The sequence below is a fragment of the Pelophylax lessonae genome (assembly GCF_965119305.1).
Source record: "Pelophylax lessonae genome assembly, chromosome: 1".
Classification (NCBI taxonomy): domain Eukaryota; kingdom Metazoa; phylum Chordata; class Amphibia; order Anura; family Ranidae; genus Pelophylax; species Pelophylax lessonae.
This window is the reverse complement of record NC_138768.1, coordinates 784,763,315-784,781,986: the sequence shown is the minus strand read 5'-3', so window position 1 is coordinate 784,781,986 and position 18,672 is coordinate 784,763,315. Positions and strand designations below refer to the sequence as shown.

The 18,672-nt window shown below is 42.9% G+C and overlaps 1 protein-coding gene across 10 annotated transcripts in view; it reads right to left on the bottom strand.

The window, feature by feature from the left end:
- The window catches only part of PROM1 (prominin 1), a 295,046-nt gene extending 288,695 nt beyond the window's left edge, over positions 1-6,351 (bottom strand). For 8 of the 10 annotated variants that reach the window (XR_014224835.1, XR_014224836.1, XR_014224837.1 and 5 more), the window contains exon 1: positions 6,095-6,351. The gene's annotated coding sequence lies outside the window, so the exon portion shown is untranslated. The remainder of the gene's footprint in view (positions 1-6,094) is intronic. The other 2 variants (XM_082243083.1, XM_082243086.1) reach the window with 1 other exon arrangement.
- Positions 6,352-18,672: the final 12,321 nt, after the last annotated feature.

Sequence of the window (18,672 nt, the reverse complement as noted above, 5' to 3'; positions counted from 1 at the left end):
CTCAAAGATTGCACCAAGCCTCCTGAGATGCATGACAAAAGTGTCCCAGGTGGCTTGTGGGGGGGCATCATTCTTATCTCGAATATCTTATAATATATATATATATATATATATATATATATATATATAGAATATCTTATTTTCTTATTCTTATCTCAGCTAAAGCTGAGCTGTGGGGCTGTGACCCACAAAGAAAGTACTTTCCAGTTAAATAAATGTTAAAATCTATAGAGTAACTTGAAGGAGGGAGGAAAATAATGAGAAAACAAAAAAAGAGTAAAAGGTATGTTAACCACTTGCCGACCGCCGCACGACTATCTAGGTCGGCGGTCGGCCCCTCACAGGCAAAGTGACGTAGGGCTACGTCACTAGCTTGTGAGGGTCTAGGGAGCGAGCGCACGCCGCCGGAGGCGCGCTCCCGCGTGGTCACGGACCCCCCGCGCGTGTGACTGGCGGACCCAATGTCCGCCGGTCACTCTGCGATCGGCGGGGGAGAGGGAGAAAGTCAGGCGGCTTGTGTAAACAAGCTGCCTGTCAGTTCTCCCTGTGTATGAAGGATGATCATACGGTTCTACTATGTAGAACCGTTGATCACTCTTCATACATCTGAAGCCACAGCCAATCACAGTAGAGAGCACGCCCCTAGGGACACACATAGCCCCTCCCTTTCAAAAAAAAGTTAACCCCTTCACTGCCAGTGTATTTTTACAGTAACAGTGCATATGTATAGCACTGATTACTGTAGAAATGTCACTGGTAACCCCAAAAGTGACAAAAATGTCAGTCAAGGGTCCGATCTGTCCGCCGCAATGTCGCAGTACCGCAAAAAAAAAAAAAAATCGCAGATCGCCGCCATTACGCGTTAAAAAAAAAAAAACAACAAAAATGACAAAAATCTTTCCCTTTGTTAGTAAACGCGATAACTTTTGCGCAAACCAATCAAAAGACGCTTTTTGCGATTTTTTTTTTACCAAACATAGGTAGCATAAAACAAATTGGCCGAAAATGTTAAAAAATTTTGATTTTTACATTTTTTGGGGGGGGAATTTCATATAAAAAAAAAATGTGAAAAATATTATTTTTGCAAAATTTACGCTCTTTGTTTATAGCGCGTGATCAAAAAATTGCACAGGTGATCAAATACCACCAAAAGAAAGCTCGGTTTGTGGGAAAAAAAGGACGCCAAATTCGTTTAGATACAGCGTCGCACGACCGCGCAATTGTCCGTTAAAGTCATGCAGTGCCGAATCGCAAAATACCCCCTGGTCAGGAAGGGGGTAAAATCTTCCGGGGCTTAAGTGGTTAAAGTCAACAAATAGTATAAAACAAATAAAACTAGTCTGCCCATATTGGAAATTATAATGTAAATCCTGAAATACTTTCAGTGTAGAAATCACTGTGCGGGATTCCATGGTCACATGATCATAAGCCCACACATTTTACCATATGATCACTGCCGAAGAGGATCTAATATTAGACTGGCTGATCTTCCCCTTCAGCAGAGACTAGCTTCAGTGGGATGATCCCATAGCAGTGGTTTCTATAGTGAAGATAATTCAGGACTTTTCTTGCTTCTATGACATATAGGGTGGGTGGGTTAATGGGGGATGCTGTATAATATATATGATAGGTCTCCTTTCATTTAGATTGTTGCAAGCTGAACTGTTTAGTTGCCATATACGTATATTTACAGCTAAACACATTGCATGAAATTCAATAATCTTTTGTCGCTTCCAGCTGCAAAATTACTATTTAGAGAAAACCGCAAATTCAATAACATTCTGCTGTATAATTTCCTATGAAATCCTTGCTGAGCACAGATACATTCACAGTAAGAACTGGGGAATATGCCACCAGTGGCCTGATGTATTTTATAAAACACACATTTGCAGAGATGTATAGTAACGAAGTAGAAATACTTAAGTACTGTACTTAAGTACCGAAATGCGGTATCTGTACTTTCCTAGAGTAGAATTTTTTTCTCCTACTTCTACTTTTACTTCACTACATTTTTTCGATGATTTCGATACTTCTACTCAAGTATTTTTTTTTTTGTGCTGCATAGTTACTCGTTACTTTTAAAAAAATTACCACTGCCAGAACAGTAGATGGCAGGTTGCATAAAGCTCAAAAAAATGTGTATAATGTCATTTGTAAATCAGCGCATACGAAAATAAAGGCTGTGTATAATAAAAGCTGCTATACCAAATCTTTCCAATAAAAAGAAAATATGAAACAAACAAATAAATGGTGCTACAGCGCTTAAAGTGCATCAAGAAACTACTAACAAACACAGGTTAATCATTTGAATAAATCATTTGAAATAATAAAAACAATATGATGTTCAAACTTTTGACTTCTTTCTTTAATAACTACATAACACAGTACTTGTACTTTTACTTTCAGTACTTGAGTAGAATTTTTTTTTCAAAACTACTGGTACTTTTTACTTTTAGTACTTAAGTAGCAAATTTTTTGAAAAAACTACTTGCAATACTTAAGTAAAAAAAATGTTGAATACTTTAGTACTTCTACTTAAGTAACTTTTTCTGCGAGCACTTCCACTTCTACTCAAGTCACTTTTTGATTGAGCACTTGTACTTTTACTCAAGTAGAAATTTCGAGTACTTTATACAAGTCTGCACATTTGTTAGCTGGATGTAAAAATCATTCATACCGATTCACTAATCTCTGTAGCTGCCAAATGACAGAAAAACACATTCTACTTTGGTTAGCCAAAAAATGTGAAAACTTTGATGACCCTTTTTTACTTTTCACTGGATCCTGGCTCATATGGGCCATTCTGAGTTCTGACACAGGTTTTTAGTTTAAAAAGAATACTAAACTTTAATGGAGGAGAGTAGATTCAAAAGTAGTGATGAGTTCAGACATGTTTGGACTAGACCCGTACACACAATATGAAAATCGGAAGTAAAAGTTCGTCCGACGAACGATCTGCCGATTTTTGGGTTGTTAGTATAGTGCTTTCGACAGCCGATTAGGAATTTTCGCACGGCAAAAACTGGATGTGCAGGCTATTAAATCTTTATTGTATGTCAACACGTTTTATTTTCATTTAATTAGTACAGTTTTCGTCCGAAAAAAATCCTACGCATGCTCAGAAACGAAAGAACGCATACAAAACAATTCAACACATAAAGTTGAATTCTGTCGTACGGGAATTTTCGTATGAAAGTAACCTCCTTACTTTCCATATGAGACTAGAATGCAACAAAAAACGGATGAAAGATTGTTCGATGATCTGATCATGTGTACGAGGCTAAAGGCCCGTACCGATCGTCGACAGACAAGCGTCGGCCGACGAACGATCTGCCGATTGTACGCTTGTTAGTATGATGCCTCCGACAGCCGTCAGCGCACATTCTGCCGACAAGAATCTGTCATGCAAGCATTAAAATTTTTGTATGCCGACACCAGAGCGGCCGATTGTTCGCCAGTCAGTACAGAATTCGGCCGACAGACCGCAGATTTGCAAGACTGGGCATGCTCAGAAAAGAAAAAACACAGGGAAAGTTAACCATTACATGACATCACTTCTGCAGTCGGCTGTAGTCGGCGGACAAAATTCTTGTGCTGTCTTTGCACTTTTCAACAGACACCGACAGCCCGGGGACAAAAGACGGCCGATCGTTCGCCGACGATCGGTACGTGTGTACGGGGCTTAAGATTCAAAGCCAAACGTGCAAGCAGGCCAGGAAGCTGTCACCTATATGGGCCAATCATCTGCACCCAGGGCATTAACCATCCCGCAGCCACACACATGCAAGGAGATCATCACTGTTCAGAAGTATGAACATAAGCATGCATGTTTACTGCACAGTTATGCCCCATACACACGCATTGATTATTTGCCGGGAATTTTCGGCCAACGTCTGATCGGCTGTTTTTCGGCTTGTTAGTATGATGCTTCCGACAACCGACTTCGACTTTTCGGCTGAAAAAAAATCTGGTGTGCAGGCTATAAAATTTTTGTTGGCCGATTTTCCGTCAGTCAGTACAGATTTCGGCAGACAAAAATCTGATGAGCAAGACTGGGCATGCTCAGTGAAGAAAAAACACACGGAAAGTAAACCATCACATGACATCACTTCAGAAGTAGATTTTTGTTGGCCGAGAAAATTCGTGTGCAGTCTAGGCACATTCCAACCAACGAAACACCACTCTGGACAAAAGTCGGACGATCGGTCGGCCGATAATCGTTGCGTGTGTACGAGGCTTTACTTTTCCAGGATTTTACTGACTTTCGTGACCACCAACATCCAACTGGTGATTACTGTCCTTTTGCTGCGCTCATCTCACAAACATAGCCAGAAAATATAAAAGGTAACTTATTAGTGCGCTACATTTTTCAATAAAAGCTACAAGCACTTCTTTGGTGCACTTTTAGTGCATTGGGTGTCCGATTTAAATGAATGGGCTGCCCTAACAGAACACATGGTGACGGATGTAAAAATACACATGAATGCACGTGTGTGTTAACATCACAAATATGCAAAGCAAGCATAAAGCTTTCTGACTAAATTTAGGCTGCACATACTCTTAAGAATCAGGCTATTTAAACATTCCTCTTCAATTAGTGAAACAATTTGTAGTAAAGTTGGCCATCTCTAATGTCTGTAGTGACTGCCATATCAAGGCTTATCATAAGTGGATTGGTACAGGTGCCAACTGCCTAGGGTTGCCACCTCATCCCTTTAAAACAGGACCCATAATAAGTACACAGGTTCTGAGGCTAATATAATGCACATAAGGCACTAAGTGAGTTTAATTACCAACTTAATCGGCCACAGAACCTGTGTAATTAATATGTGTCATGGTTTAAAGAGATGAGGTGGTAACCCTACAACTGCCCCTATTATTTAGAGGACAACAGAAGTTATTGTCAAAGCCACCTAAGCACACAAGCGAGGTCCTCAAACAATTGCACCTCCTGTCCCAACTGCAATCCTAGCCAGTGTCCCCCACCCTTCAAAGTCACCAGCACATGACACAAAGGCCTAAAGATGAGAATCCATGGCTTTGGACACTTCTCACTGACGTTGAAAAGGGTACAAAGTAAGCCCAGTCAATAAGGGGTTAAAGCAAGTTAGCATAAAGCAGTGTGAACAATTATACCAATGGCATTGTTTCTGTAGCTCATGAGCCCTGACTTAATTGTTTAATTCAGCCTTTTACATAGAAAGAGCAGGAAGCGAGCATTATTGACCTGCTGTGCAAAGCGGTCAGGTTGGTAATTAAACCATTGTGTTTAGACATACATTCTATTGGATCAGCAGGGTAAAGTCTTATGAATGCTCTAGATTTAAAATGCAGAAAATCCCCTGTTGTCTGGCAGCCATGGGGTTAATTGTGAACAGGCTCAGAGGGTACCTGATCCAGGTGTTCACTATATACCTGAATTGGGGGTCAGTGCACAGGTCAGGATCTCAGTTACACAAGTGACTCACACATAGACCACCCTACACTCTGGCTCGTTAGCTGGGATCTCAGTGGGAACAGCTAGTCATTATTATAATCCCTCGCAGCAGCCAAGCTTCCACCCCACACACTGTGCTGAAAGTCAGATACAAAGCAAGCGTGAAAATGATATAAATGGAATAAAGCAAGTCTTGGCAGTAGAACAGGTTAAGAGGATGCATCCGATGGATTTCACGGAATCCCTTGGAACATCACCTAATGGGAAGATGGTTTTTCCAAAGGCACAGATATTATTGGTAATGAAAAGGTTAATTAACATGCTGCACAGCCTGTGTCATTAATCCCTGCTCTCCAGGCACCTCCACAAGTACCATGGCTAACCTGTGGCTGATGAGGAACCACAAGTCCCAGCAAAGCCCTCCTGCTGGAGCCTCTGGTTCCTGAACAGCTGAGGCTTCAGGTTGCTGCTGATGAGCAAGCTGTCAATCAAAGCATCACTCAGACTCCTTCACCTATCCTTCAGCGAGGACATTCTTAGATGTTGACTTGTTAGAGATTCCAGTCCATTTGTTCAAACAACACAGGGTATTTGGGGTACTGAGTGTGGACAGAGCATGGAGATGTACTGTCAAGAGATAGTAAGTAGAAGACTTACCTGCAACACCTTGCCCATTGCCATTCAATGCATAGCATGCTTCTCTTTGTAGGAGAAGAAAGGATGTCAAGGTAGGAGGTGAAGCCCCCTTGTTCGGTGGGATTTGCTAGCTTTCATTGATGGGTTGCCCCCTGGGGTCAACAAGGACTTGGTGCATGTGTGGCAGTGCTTAGTTGCCGGGTTCGCTCGCTCTCCTGCAGTGAGTCTATCTGCTGCATCCTCATTGAGCACCCAGCGAAGGGAAAAGCAATTTGCTTCAGCCCAATGACAGTCCTCATTCCTGTAGTAAGACCACCCATCATGCATTATTCATGATCCAGATCTCAGGGGCTCCACATCCAAAGCTTAGCCAAACCTCAGACAGAAAGCAGTTAGCTGCTGCAAGGTGGATATTTTCATCTCACTCTCTATGCATAAGCATTTTAAGTGAACAGTCAGGCTGAATCTCAATCAGAGCTTTCAGAAAGGATGGGGCTTTCAAAGGACAGCTCAGCAAGGCTGACAAGGTGATCGTACTTGTTGCTGTACCCAGTTTGAATTTACTTGGCAGAAAGTTAAAACAGAATCGGATGAAATTACTGACGTGTAAAAAGTTGTCCATACACGGTTAGATTTTCGATCAGTCGTTTGTAGAAAAGTTGTTCTTCAGAATATTCTTTCTTGCCATCGTTGCATCAACGATTTTCATTTGAAAGCCCTTTAAAAAATCATCCAGACATTTAAAACTGGCCGTAGATGAGTCCGTAAACCCCAACAGGTTGAAACGAGAAAACACGGACCCGATTCCCCAATCCACACATTCAAGGTGGATGGGGTGAATCCTCCCTGCTGTGTCTTTATAGATCGACTTCTGTTCAACCGCAGTGCCCATACATGGATCAAAATTCGGCCAAAATGGATCAAAATGCGATTTGACAGGTCATGACATGACCTTGGTATTAGTGATCGACCGATATAATTTTTTTTATGCCGATACCGATATTTTGGTCATCGGATATCAGTATCGGCCTATATCTGCCGATTTTTTTCGGACATTAACATTTTTCTTTTTTTAAGGTACTCCTTGTGGAGGGATCTGGGGGTCTAAAAGACCCCAAACCCCTCCTCGGCACTGAAAAGCATTCAAAACGCCAAGTTTGGCTGTTTTGAATGCTGTCAGTTTTCTTTATTCGGCGCTGAGTACCCGGAAGCAGGGCCATCTTACTGAATGGGCATGCTGGGCAGTTGCCCGGGGGCCCCACTTGCCCGGGGGGCCCATCCCCAGTCAAGAATTTATTCCCGATTCCTGTGTGCATTCCCCCACCAAACTTATCAGGTGGCAAGCGCCTGTCGGCCCTGCGCTGCTGCCAGGCCACTTGGCCCGTGGAGGGGGAGCCCACAACTGCAGGAATGCCTGTCCACCTCCACGGGAACAGGCACACAGAGGACAGTCGAGTCTGACCCCCGTCCGTGTGCGTGTTCACCAGACCCAGCCGCCCAACTTGGAAGCTGTCATTAGCCTGGTACTGCTGTACCAATAAATATCGCCTTATCGATGATTTGCATTTTTATTCTCGTGGGTGATTCTGTATGCAGGGCCCCAGTGCACTGCATTGCCCAGGGGCCTATAATGCTCTTAAGATGCCACTGCCCGGAAGGGATGTCATGGAGACCCGATCAGAGCCAAATGCGGCGGCGGTGGAGGTAGGAAGCCCGGCCCGGGCGAGCAGGAGGGGGGGGGGAATGTCCCCTCCCACTCCTTGTAATGACAGCCGAGCGGCTTCTCAGCCGCATCAGTTGTCATTACAAGTCAGCCGACCGTCGGCTATGGACGCCGGTACCGGGGTGATGCCTCTGGCTACAGGCATCACTCCGGTACAAGCACTTTACCGAAATATCGGCAAATCCAAACGCCGATACAGATATGTCGGGAAAAGTGCATATAGCCACCCAATATATTGGTGTTGCCGATAATCGGTTGATCTGTACTTGGTATGACAAGTCGCACCCTATTGCCGGCAATCACACTGTTCAAATCGGTGCGACGGTGACTTTGCTGTGCTGTATTGATTGGCTATTTCAGATGTGACTTGCATAGACATCTGTGAATGAAGCCGCACAGATGTCTTCCAAGTCGAACCTGAAGTCGCCCTGACATGCAGCTTCAGATGACGTCACACAATTTCAAAGCCGCAGTCAAGGGCTTAAATGTCTTTTTCAATTTAGAAAAAACTTTATTGAAAGAAAACTTGGACTGCATTTGAATTTTCTGATATTTTCTAGAAATGCTAGTTAACTGGCTGTTAGGCTAATCCGATGGCTTCAGTACTTTCCAAGGCACTGACCTGGAACAAATCTGCAGTTCAGAAGTTCTGACTTTCTAATCTGTGTGCTTGTTCAGCATCAGTGACTCTGATTGTATTATAGGCAGAGACAGACAGGCAGCTAATATTGTTAGGAGGAGATCAGTGCTGGCAGCTTGAATCTAAAAGTGATCATGCTAGCAGGATTTCATGTTATCACTCATGTTAGACAAACATTACAGTAGGGGGCTGCAAATGAGTTTTTACTTTGCAAGGGAATTTTCCCTTTGCTAAAGCCAGGTACACACTACCTTTTTTTTTTTTCTTTTTTTCTTCGAGCAATCCAGCGGCTTGCACGAAAAAAAACTGTCAGCTCCGGTCTGAGCGGGTGTACTAACCATGCAAGATTAGTACAGCTATATCCCCCACTGAGCGGTCGAGTTCTGACCCCCCCCCCCCATAGAACACTCCAATCAGCACTCTCTGCCATTGGCTAAGAGCACTGATTGGGAGTTAGGCCCCTTTCACACATGCTGTCCGTTTGTCCGTTTTTCATCCATCCGTTGACAGATGAAAAACGGACATCAATGTATCTCTATGAAAAAAACGGATGACAACGGATGATCATCCGTTAACATCCGTTTTCATCTGCTTCCGTCAATGTCTGTTTTTTTGAACGGATGAATGCCCTATTTTTCAGCTGTCAAAAAAATCGGACGAAAAACGGATGACAACGGATGAAAAACGGATGACAATGGATGAAAAACAGATAACAACCGACGAAAAACGGATGAAAAACGGATGACAACTGACGAAAAACGGATGAAAAATGGATGGAAAACTGATACATTTTAGGCCCCTTTCACACATGCTGTCCGTCCGATGAAAAACGGACATCAATGTATCAATGTATGTAAAAACGGATGACAACGGATGATCATCAGTTAACATCCGTTTTGATCTGCTTCCGTCAATGTCCGTTTTTTTGAACGGATGAATGCCCTATTTTTCATCCGTCAGAAAAACGGATGAAAACAGATGAGAACGGATGAAAAACGTATAAAAACTGACGAAAAACAGCTGAAAAACGGATAACAACTGACGAAAAACGGATGAAAAATGGATGGAAAACTGACACATTTTGACGTGACTGAACTGATGAACTGAACGGACCGTATGTATGAAAGGGACCTAAGTCGGCTGCTGGTCATCCGACAGAAGCCGGCCGAACGACATTCTCCCCACATTCTGCCTGTGTGTACGATGCTTTAGTGATAGTGGTGAAAATTTACTTTGCAAAGAAAAAAAAATAAACATTTTTGCTTGTACATGTTAGGGTTATAGGGAAGTCAGGACACCTTTTACCTCATTCACTAATGCCTCGTACACAGGTTCAGATAATCGTATGAAAATAATCACTTTCGAATTGATCGCACGATAATCTGATCGTTAGTACACAGCTTTCGACAGCCGATCACGACAGTTCATCCAACAAAATCCGAAGGGACAAACAGGAAAACTTCTGTCGTACAATAGCCTAGCGAACAACAGTTGTTTAATCAGTACAGTATGCGTCCTTTAAAAATCGATCGACAAAGACCGTGCATGATCAGAAACACTAAAATAGCAGGGAAAAAGCCTGGCTGCCATTGTTTTTGTTTTGCACCATCTAAGCATAAGCAACCAGGAAGCTTTTCCGGAATCTTACGAAAAAAATCCTGCGTTTTTATATGCATTGTTGAATTCGATATTAGTATCATGCAATAAAATGTGAACGATAAGTCCTTCGATTATCTGAACGTGTGTACGAGGCGTAAACTAAGAGGAAATTTTCTTTGCAAAATATACACCCTTTTTAGGTTTAGTAAATTAATCCCTATGTGTCTGATAGGACGTTTTCGAAAAAAAACAAAACAATCTGCCTTTGAACAGTTGTTCACACTGCCGAATCTTCGAATCCGACATCCCTGTGTGACTTCATCACGTCTTGCGTATGACTTTTTAACAGAAGTCAAAGCAAGTCATGTGAAAATCACCCCAAAGTAGTGCAATAAACTTTTTCTAAGTAGTCTGAGTGACTAAAGCCTAGTACACACGCAACGATTATCGGCCGACTGATCGTCCGTCTTTTGTCCAGAGTGGTGTTTTTTTGTTTGGAATGTGCTCTAGACTGCACACGAATTTTCCCGTACGACTTACTACTTCAGAAGTGATGTCATGTGTTGGATTGCTTTCTTTGTGTTCTTTCTTCTCTGAGCATGCCCAGTCTTGCTCATAAGATTTTTCCCTGTGGAAATCTGTACTGACTGACGGAAATCGGCCGTGTTTTGACGACGGACAAAATTTTTATAGCCTGCACACCAGATTTTTTTCGGCCGAAAAAGTCGGAGTCGGTTGTCGGAAGCATCATACTAACAAGCCCAAAATCGGCAGATCGGTCGTCGGACGAAAATTCCCTGCCGATTTTCGACGCGTGTGTACGACGGATTTAGAAACATGTATAAATATAAAGGAAAACTCTGGCGCTAATAATTATGAGTACACCACAGTGAGAAAAAAAGTGTACTCCAATAAATGGTGCTCAAATATTATAAACACACATATACAGCGCTGCGGCTTTAAACCAGATCAACAATTAATTAAAGTGAAATTATATTCCCACTAGCTGCGCATTAGCCCAAAACAAACCTATTAAAATATAAATGAATCAGTGTCATGAACATATAACTATGTATAAATGAACAAAAGTCCAAAAATGTGCACTGCAATAAATCAATTAATTAGTGCCAAAAAGTCCACAGTGTAATCGGGGAATTAAGTGATCTTTGGTGTTAAAATCCCATGCTGAGTAATGGGTCATCGCAAAATCCACCACCGTTGTGAATCCACACCCTTCAGCTAGGCCACTCACCCCATCCTAATGCCCACCATCTTCAGGCCGGTTCACATTAGTGCGATCACAGAGATCGCATGTAATTCGGAGCGCACTGCTCCTAAATTACATGCGATCTCTGTGCGGTGCAAATTTCAGCCATACAGTTTGTATGGCTGAATTCGCACCGCAATCGCACTAAACACGCACATGACCTTTTTTTTTTTATAAGCAGCAGAATCGGATCGCATGGTGGTTCACACTAGTGCGATCCGATTCTGTGCAAACTTGCAGATCACACTGCGATATGCAATCTCAACTGGGGGTGTCTTTAACTTTTAATTGACACCCCCTGCGTATCGCATATGGCAGTGTGAACTGTCAGGGGTGCGGATGCGATGCGGGAACAGGCTGCATATTCGCAGCGTTCCCGCATCGCAGAAGTGTGAACCGGGACTTCAAGGTTAGGGCCCAATGCACATAATAAATCAATGTAGCAAAATCAAGGAATCCTCCTCAGACTGCTCCTGCGTGTCACCTCTTCCTCTCTCAGATGTATAAGTAAAGGCCCGTACACACGTACCGATTGTCGGCCAAACGATCGGCCGTCTTTTGTCCGGTGCTGTCGTGTTGGTTGAAAAGTGCTCTAGACTGCACACGAATTTTGTCGGCCAACAACAACCAACTTCAGAAGTGATGTCATGTGATGGTTAACTTTCCGTGTGTTCTTTCTTCTCTGAGCATGCCCAGTCTTGCTCATCTGGCTTTTGTCGGCCGAAATCTGTACTGACTGACAAACAATCGGCCGTTCTGGTGACGGCCAACAACAATTTTACAGCATGCAGACCAGATTTTGTTCGGCCGAAAAGTCGCAGTCAGTTGTCGGTAGCATCATACTAACAAGCCTACAATCGGCCGATCGGACGTTGGCCGAACATTTACGGCCTACAATCGGTACGTGTGTACGGGGCTTTAGGAGAAAAAGAGTCCACTAGTGCAATACAGTTTGACCTTTTTATTAATTAAAATCAAGCCCAATATAATTGCACTGACATAGGATAAAACAGTATTAGTGCATATAGTTATCTAGAAGGTCCGAGGTATTCCTTCAGTCCTTACCACCTCCACGACGGCGCAACGGACCTTCGGAAAGTACCTCTGCTCACCCGATCCCTATCTTCCGGTATGCCGTTTAGCCACGCCCTGACACGTGTTTCGTCACATCCGACTTTTTCAAAGTTTTTGACTTAGAAACATGACTTGTCATGCGAATTTGAACTCTCAAGTCGCATGACAAGTCACGGCAGTGTGATCCAGGGCTGAATATATTTTTTTTTTTCAATGGTTAATCTGCTGATCAGGGATGACTTTATGGACAAATTAATTCAATTGTTACTAAGCAATTTAACTGCTTGTTTGCAATTGCCTCAATAGCACCATATTGTTTAACCCCTTGAGAACCAGCTTGTAAAACCCCTTTATTACTAGGCGATTGTTCAATTTTCAGTGCTGTGATATTATTGATTGCCAATTACTCAGTCACGCAACACTGTACCCAGATTAGGTGTATATACGTTTTTTTTAGACAGATAAAGCTTTCTTTTCATGTTATTTTATAACCATTGGGTTGTTTGGGGTATTTTTTTTAAGGAACCTCCCCCCCCCCCAAAAAAAAAATCATTACTTTCTTGTATAAAAAATATAAAAATGTCAGGACAGTACAGAGCCCCCAAAATTGCCACTTTTTGGAAAGTAGACACCCCAAGGTAAGCTCATTTTTTGACACATTTTGGAAATGAAGAAACCTGCTAATATTGAGGTGGTTAAAACATGAATCTTCCAAATGATTCTCTAGATACATTAAAGTGTTACTAAACCCAGGAGCCTGCAGTCACTATATCTGGTCTCCCGCAGTACACAGAACATGGACATGCAATTATTTTAGTAATTATAAACTGATAAATATTTTTTTTTTTTTATCAGCAGTTAGAGCAGTCTTTTGACTTCTATCAATGTCTGGTTTAAGCTTGTAGCAGGAGTTTTCATTATACACTGACTGTCTTATGAGGCTACATGACCCTCTGTCTGGACAGTGCTGATGGGCCCTGTGCTGATCACATGCACCCTCCCAAGAAAAAAAAAAAAAAAAACTCTCCAGCAATACACACTGAATTGAGCATGTGCAGAGTGATTCCAAATGCTCTGTTCTATCAGCAGATGGATTGGGGACAGTGGAAAAAGGGGAGGATCAGAGAAGACAGAATCAAACATTTGTTTTACACAAACCAGAGGTTTAACCCCCTTCGTTTTTACAGTGAGTATGCCAAGCATGCTTTACTGCACATACACAGACTGATTTTACTGTTGTGAGTTTAGTAACACTTAGAAACATAGAAACATAGAATGTGTCGGCAGATAAGAACCATTTGGCCCATCTAGTCTGCCCGATATATCTGAATCCTATGAATAGTCCCTGGCCCTATCTTATATGAAGGATAGCCTTATGCCTATCCCATGCATGCTTAAACTCCTTCACTGTATTTGCAGCTACCACTTCTGCAGGAAGGTTATTCAATGCATCCACTACTCTCTCAGTAAAGTAATTCTTCCTCATATTACTTTTAAACCTTTGCCCTTCTAATTTAAAACTGTGTCCTCTTGTGGTAGTTTTTCTTCTTTTAAATATGCTCTCCTCCTTTACCGAGTTGATTCCCTTTATGTATTTAAAAGTTTCTATCATATCCCCTCTGTCTCTTCTTTCTTCCAAGCTATACGTGTTAAGGTCCTTTAACCTTTCCTGGTAAGTTTTTTCCTGCAATCCATGTACTAGTTTAGTAGCTCTTCTCTGAACTCTCTCTAGAGTATCTATATCCTTCTGGAGATATGGCCTCCAGTACTGCGCACAATACTCCAAGTGAGGTCTCACCAGTGTTCAGTACAGCGGCATAAGCACTTCTCTCTTTCTACTGCTTATACCTCTCCCTATAGATCCAAGCATTCTGCTGGCATTTTGTGCTGCTCTATTACATTGTCTTCCCACCTTTAAGTCTTCTGAAATAATTACTCCTAAATCCCTTTCCTCACATACTGAGGTCAGGACTGTGTCAAATATTCTATATTCTGCCCTTGGGTTTTTACGCCCCAGGTGCATTATCTTGCACTTATCCACATTAAATTTCAGTTGCCAGAGTTCTGACCATTCTTCTAGTTTTCCTAAATCCTTTTCCATTTGGCGTTTCCCTCCAGGAACATCAACCCTGTTACATATCTTTGTGTCATCAGCAAAAAGACAAACCTTACCATCGAGGCCTTTTGCAATATCACTTATGAAGATATTAAACAAAATTATGTATATAATAATAATGTATAGATCATACCACAGAGGGAGGAGAAGATGAAGGAGTTAATGTCAAGGGCACATATAGTGGGTGCATGAAAGATGAAGGGGTTAATATACAGGTCACCTAGAGATAAGATGTAGATCAGATGTACATAGTTGCCAACAGTCCCGTTTTTCCTGGAATTCCGACCCATGTCCTGGTCTGACCGTGTCACAGAAAGAATCACAGAAAATTGGCTTTGTACCTGGATGGCTGCAGCTTCTGCCTTTAAAAACATGGCTGTGGGCCAACTTTCGAACTACACATGTGCGGCTCGGGCAAGCTCAGCCATTTGGGCTCGTGGTAACATTGTATTGCCTCCCTGAATAAGTGGGCATGCCCCCTGGAGACATCGGTGAATGGAGCGGCCAGGCTGTGATAGAAGAAGTCCAAGAACTCACCGGGACACGACAGGTGACAACAAGCAGGACACGACAAGGTGATTATCATCTAATCTGTACACAAGTCCTCTTCATCTCTTTATGCTGTCAGCTGTGTCCTTAGTCTCTGACCATCTCTATCATGCCCACAATCTCTGACCCCATATCTTGTAGTAGCACTGCAGTTTCTTGTAGCATGTCCGCACACTCTCTGACCATCTCCTGTATCATGTCCCTACACTCTCTGACCATCTCCTGTATCATGTCCGCACACTCTCTGACCATTTCCTGTATCATGTCCGCACACTCTCTGACCATCTCCTGTATCATGTTCACACACTCTCTGACCATTTCCTGTATCATGTCCACACACTCGCTGACCATTTCCTGTATCATGTCCGCACACTCTGACCATCTCCTGTATCATGTCCCCACACTCTCTGACCATCTCCTGTATCATGTCCCCACAGTCTCTGACCATCTCCTGTATCATGTCTGCACACTCTCTGACCATCTCCTGTATCATGTCCGCACACTCTGACCATCTCCTGTATCATGTCCCCACACTCTCTGACCATCTCCTGTATCATGTCTGCACACTCTCTGACCATCTCCTGTATCATGTCCGCACACTCTGACCATCTCCTGTATCATGTCCCCACACTCTCTGACCATCTCCTGTATCATGTCTGCACACTCTCTGACCATCTCCTGTATCATGTCCGCACACTCTCTGACCATCTCCTGTATCATGTCCGCACACTCTCTGACCATCTCCTGTATCATGTCCGCACACTCTCTGACCATCTCTTGTATCATGTCCACACACTCTCTGACCATCTCCTGTATCATGTCCGCACACTCTCTGACCATCTCTTGTATCATGTCCACACACTCTCTGACCATCTCCTGTATCATGTCCGCACACTAAATTCTGACCATCTCCTTTATCATGTCCCTACACTCTCTGACCATCTCCTGTATTATGTTACCACACTCTCTGACCATCTCCTGTATTATGTCCACACACTCTCTAGCCATCTCCTGTATCATGTCTGCAAAGTCTCTAACCATCTTCTGTATCATGTCCACACACTCTCTGACCATCTTCTGTATCATGTCCACGCACTCTCTGACCATCTCCTGTATCATGTCCGCACACTCTCTGACCATCTCCTGTATCATGTCCACGCACTCTCTGACCATCTCCTGTATCATGTCCGCACACTCGCTGACCATTTCCTGTATCATGTCCGCACACTCTCTGACCATCTCCTGTATCATGTCCACGCACTCTCTGACCATCTCCTGTATCATGTCCGCACACTCTCTGACCATCTCCTGTATCATGTCCGCACACTCTCTGACCATCTCTTGTATCATGTCCACACACTCTCTGACCATCTCCTGTATCATGTCCGCACACTAAATTCTGACCATCTCCTTTATCATGTCCCTACACTCTCTGACCATCTCCTGTATTATGTTACCACACTCTCTGACCATCTCCTGTATTATGTCCACACACTCTCTAGCCATCTCCTGTATCATGTCTGCAAAGTCTCTAACCATCTTCTGTATCATGTCCACACACTCTCTGACCATCTTCTGTATCATGTCCACGCACTCTCTGACCATCTCCTGTATCATGTCCGCACACTCTCTGACCATCTCCTGTATCATGTCCACGCACTCTCTGACCATCTCCTGTATCATGTCCGCACACTCGCTGACCATTTCCTGTATCATGTCCGCACACTCTCTGACCATCTCCTGTATCATGTCCACGCACTCTCTGACCATCTCCTGTATCATGTCCGCACACTCTCTGACCATCTCCTGTATCATGTCCGCACACTCTCTGACCTTCTCTTGTATCATGTCTGCACAGTCTCTAACCATCTCTTGTATCATGTCCGGACACTCTCTGACCATCTCCTGTATCATGTCCGCACACTCTCTGACCATCTCCTGTATCATGTCTGCACACTCTCTGACCATCTCCTGTATTATGTCCGCAGTCTCTGACCATTTCTTATATCATGTCTGTACACTCTCTGACCATCTTCTGTATCTGTTTGATGGGATCTGCCTGGGTGGATGGTGTTTGGAGTATCTTTATCTGCTGATTGTTAAACTTTCTGGCATACAAATATTGCTATTGTGGTGTAGAATCTGGGCCTGCTGTTCCTCCATCCCTCTTTCTTTCCTTCCTTCTCTCCCCTTCCCTACCTATCTCTTTTTTTTTTTTTTCTTTCTCGCTTTCTTTTGCTCTCCATCCAGCTCTCTTTCATCTCAGACTCTAACCACACCCCCCTTAAGCCACACCCAATATTAGGCACGCCTATGTTTCCATTCCAAATAGACCACGCCTTCAAATGAATGCCCCACCCCTAACTAAGATATTACTCCGTTACAGGCAAAAAATTGTCCCTAAAAGTTTTTTGAGAATGTTGGCAACTATGGATGTATAGTAGAGGAGGGGGAAATTAAAGGGTTTACAATAGTCCCACAATAACAATTCCACATTGGCTGCAGCAGCGGATTGATTACTGTTTTTCCAGCAGGACCATTTATCAGAAGCTGCTCTAATGAGTGGCTTCTGTTAAACACACGGGGTACACACGGAGCAAAATTCAGTTGGTTCCTGCTGAACTGGCTACGTTTCCATACCTGTATACCCAAGCTTGAAAATGAACAGAAAGTAAGAGGAGATCTCTTCTAAGTGACGGTCCCTTATACGGCGTCACTAAAACTGTTACCCCATTGGAATAGATAGCCTCTGTTTTTGTTCTTGTGACTCAAACATTTTGGATATATTCTAGCTCCCTCATTATCTCCTCCCATGCTCGCCTCCAGGACTTTTCCAGAGCCTCTCCAATCCTATGGAACTCCTTACCCTAATCTGTCCGATTATCTCTTACTCTATTAGCTTTTAGATGATCCCTGAAAACCCTCCTCTTCAGAGAAGACTATCCTACCCACACCTAACAACTGTACTTCCATTTTCTCCATCAACCCATCCCCCACAGTTATTGCCTTTTGTTTTACTTGACCCTCCCTTCTAGATTGTAAGCTCTAATGAACAGGGCCCTCTGATTCCTACTGTATTGAAATGTATTGTAACTGTATTGTCTTCCCTCATATTGTAAAGTGCTGCGCAAGCTGTTGGCACTATATAAATCCTGTATAATAATAATAATAATATTATACGTTTACTAAACAAAATTGCTCAGTTGCAAAGATTAGAGTGTATGTCTAGGGGGAATAAAACGTATTCAGTACATCTCTGCATTGCATGCTAGTTTCATGGTGTTTAATCCTATATAAAAATACTGCAAGCTGTTATGGAAATCTCTGGTTGAGACACTGAAAATAAAACTTTGTATGCAATAGCAATGAACAGAGAAGCAGGATGCAAACTCTGTGTTTAAACAGATCTGTTCCAACAAGGTTTAATAATACATTCTATTTTATACATGAGATAAGAAAAGGGGGTGGTGTGAGATGGTATTAAAATTAGCAAAAAAAATAATGGCACATTTCATATGCCAGCAGTTATCTCTAACAGTTGCGAAACTAAAAACATGAGAAGGGAGGGGCGAGTGAGAGAGAGTATTCTAGCATAAAGTTCAGTCTATACACAAAATAGACATAACAAATC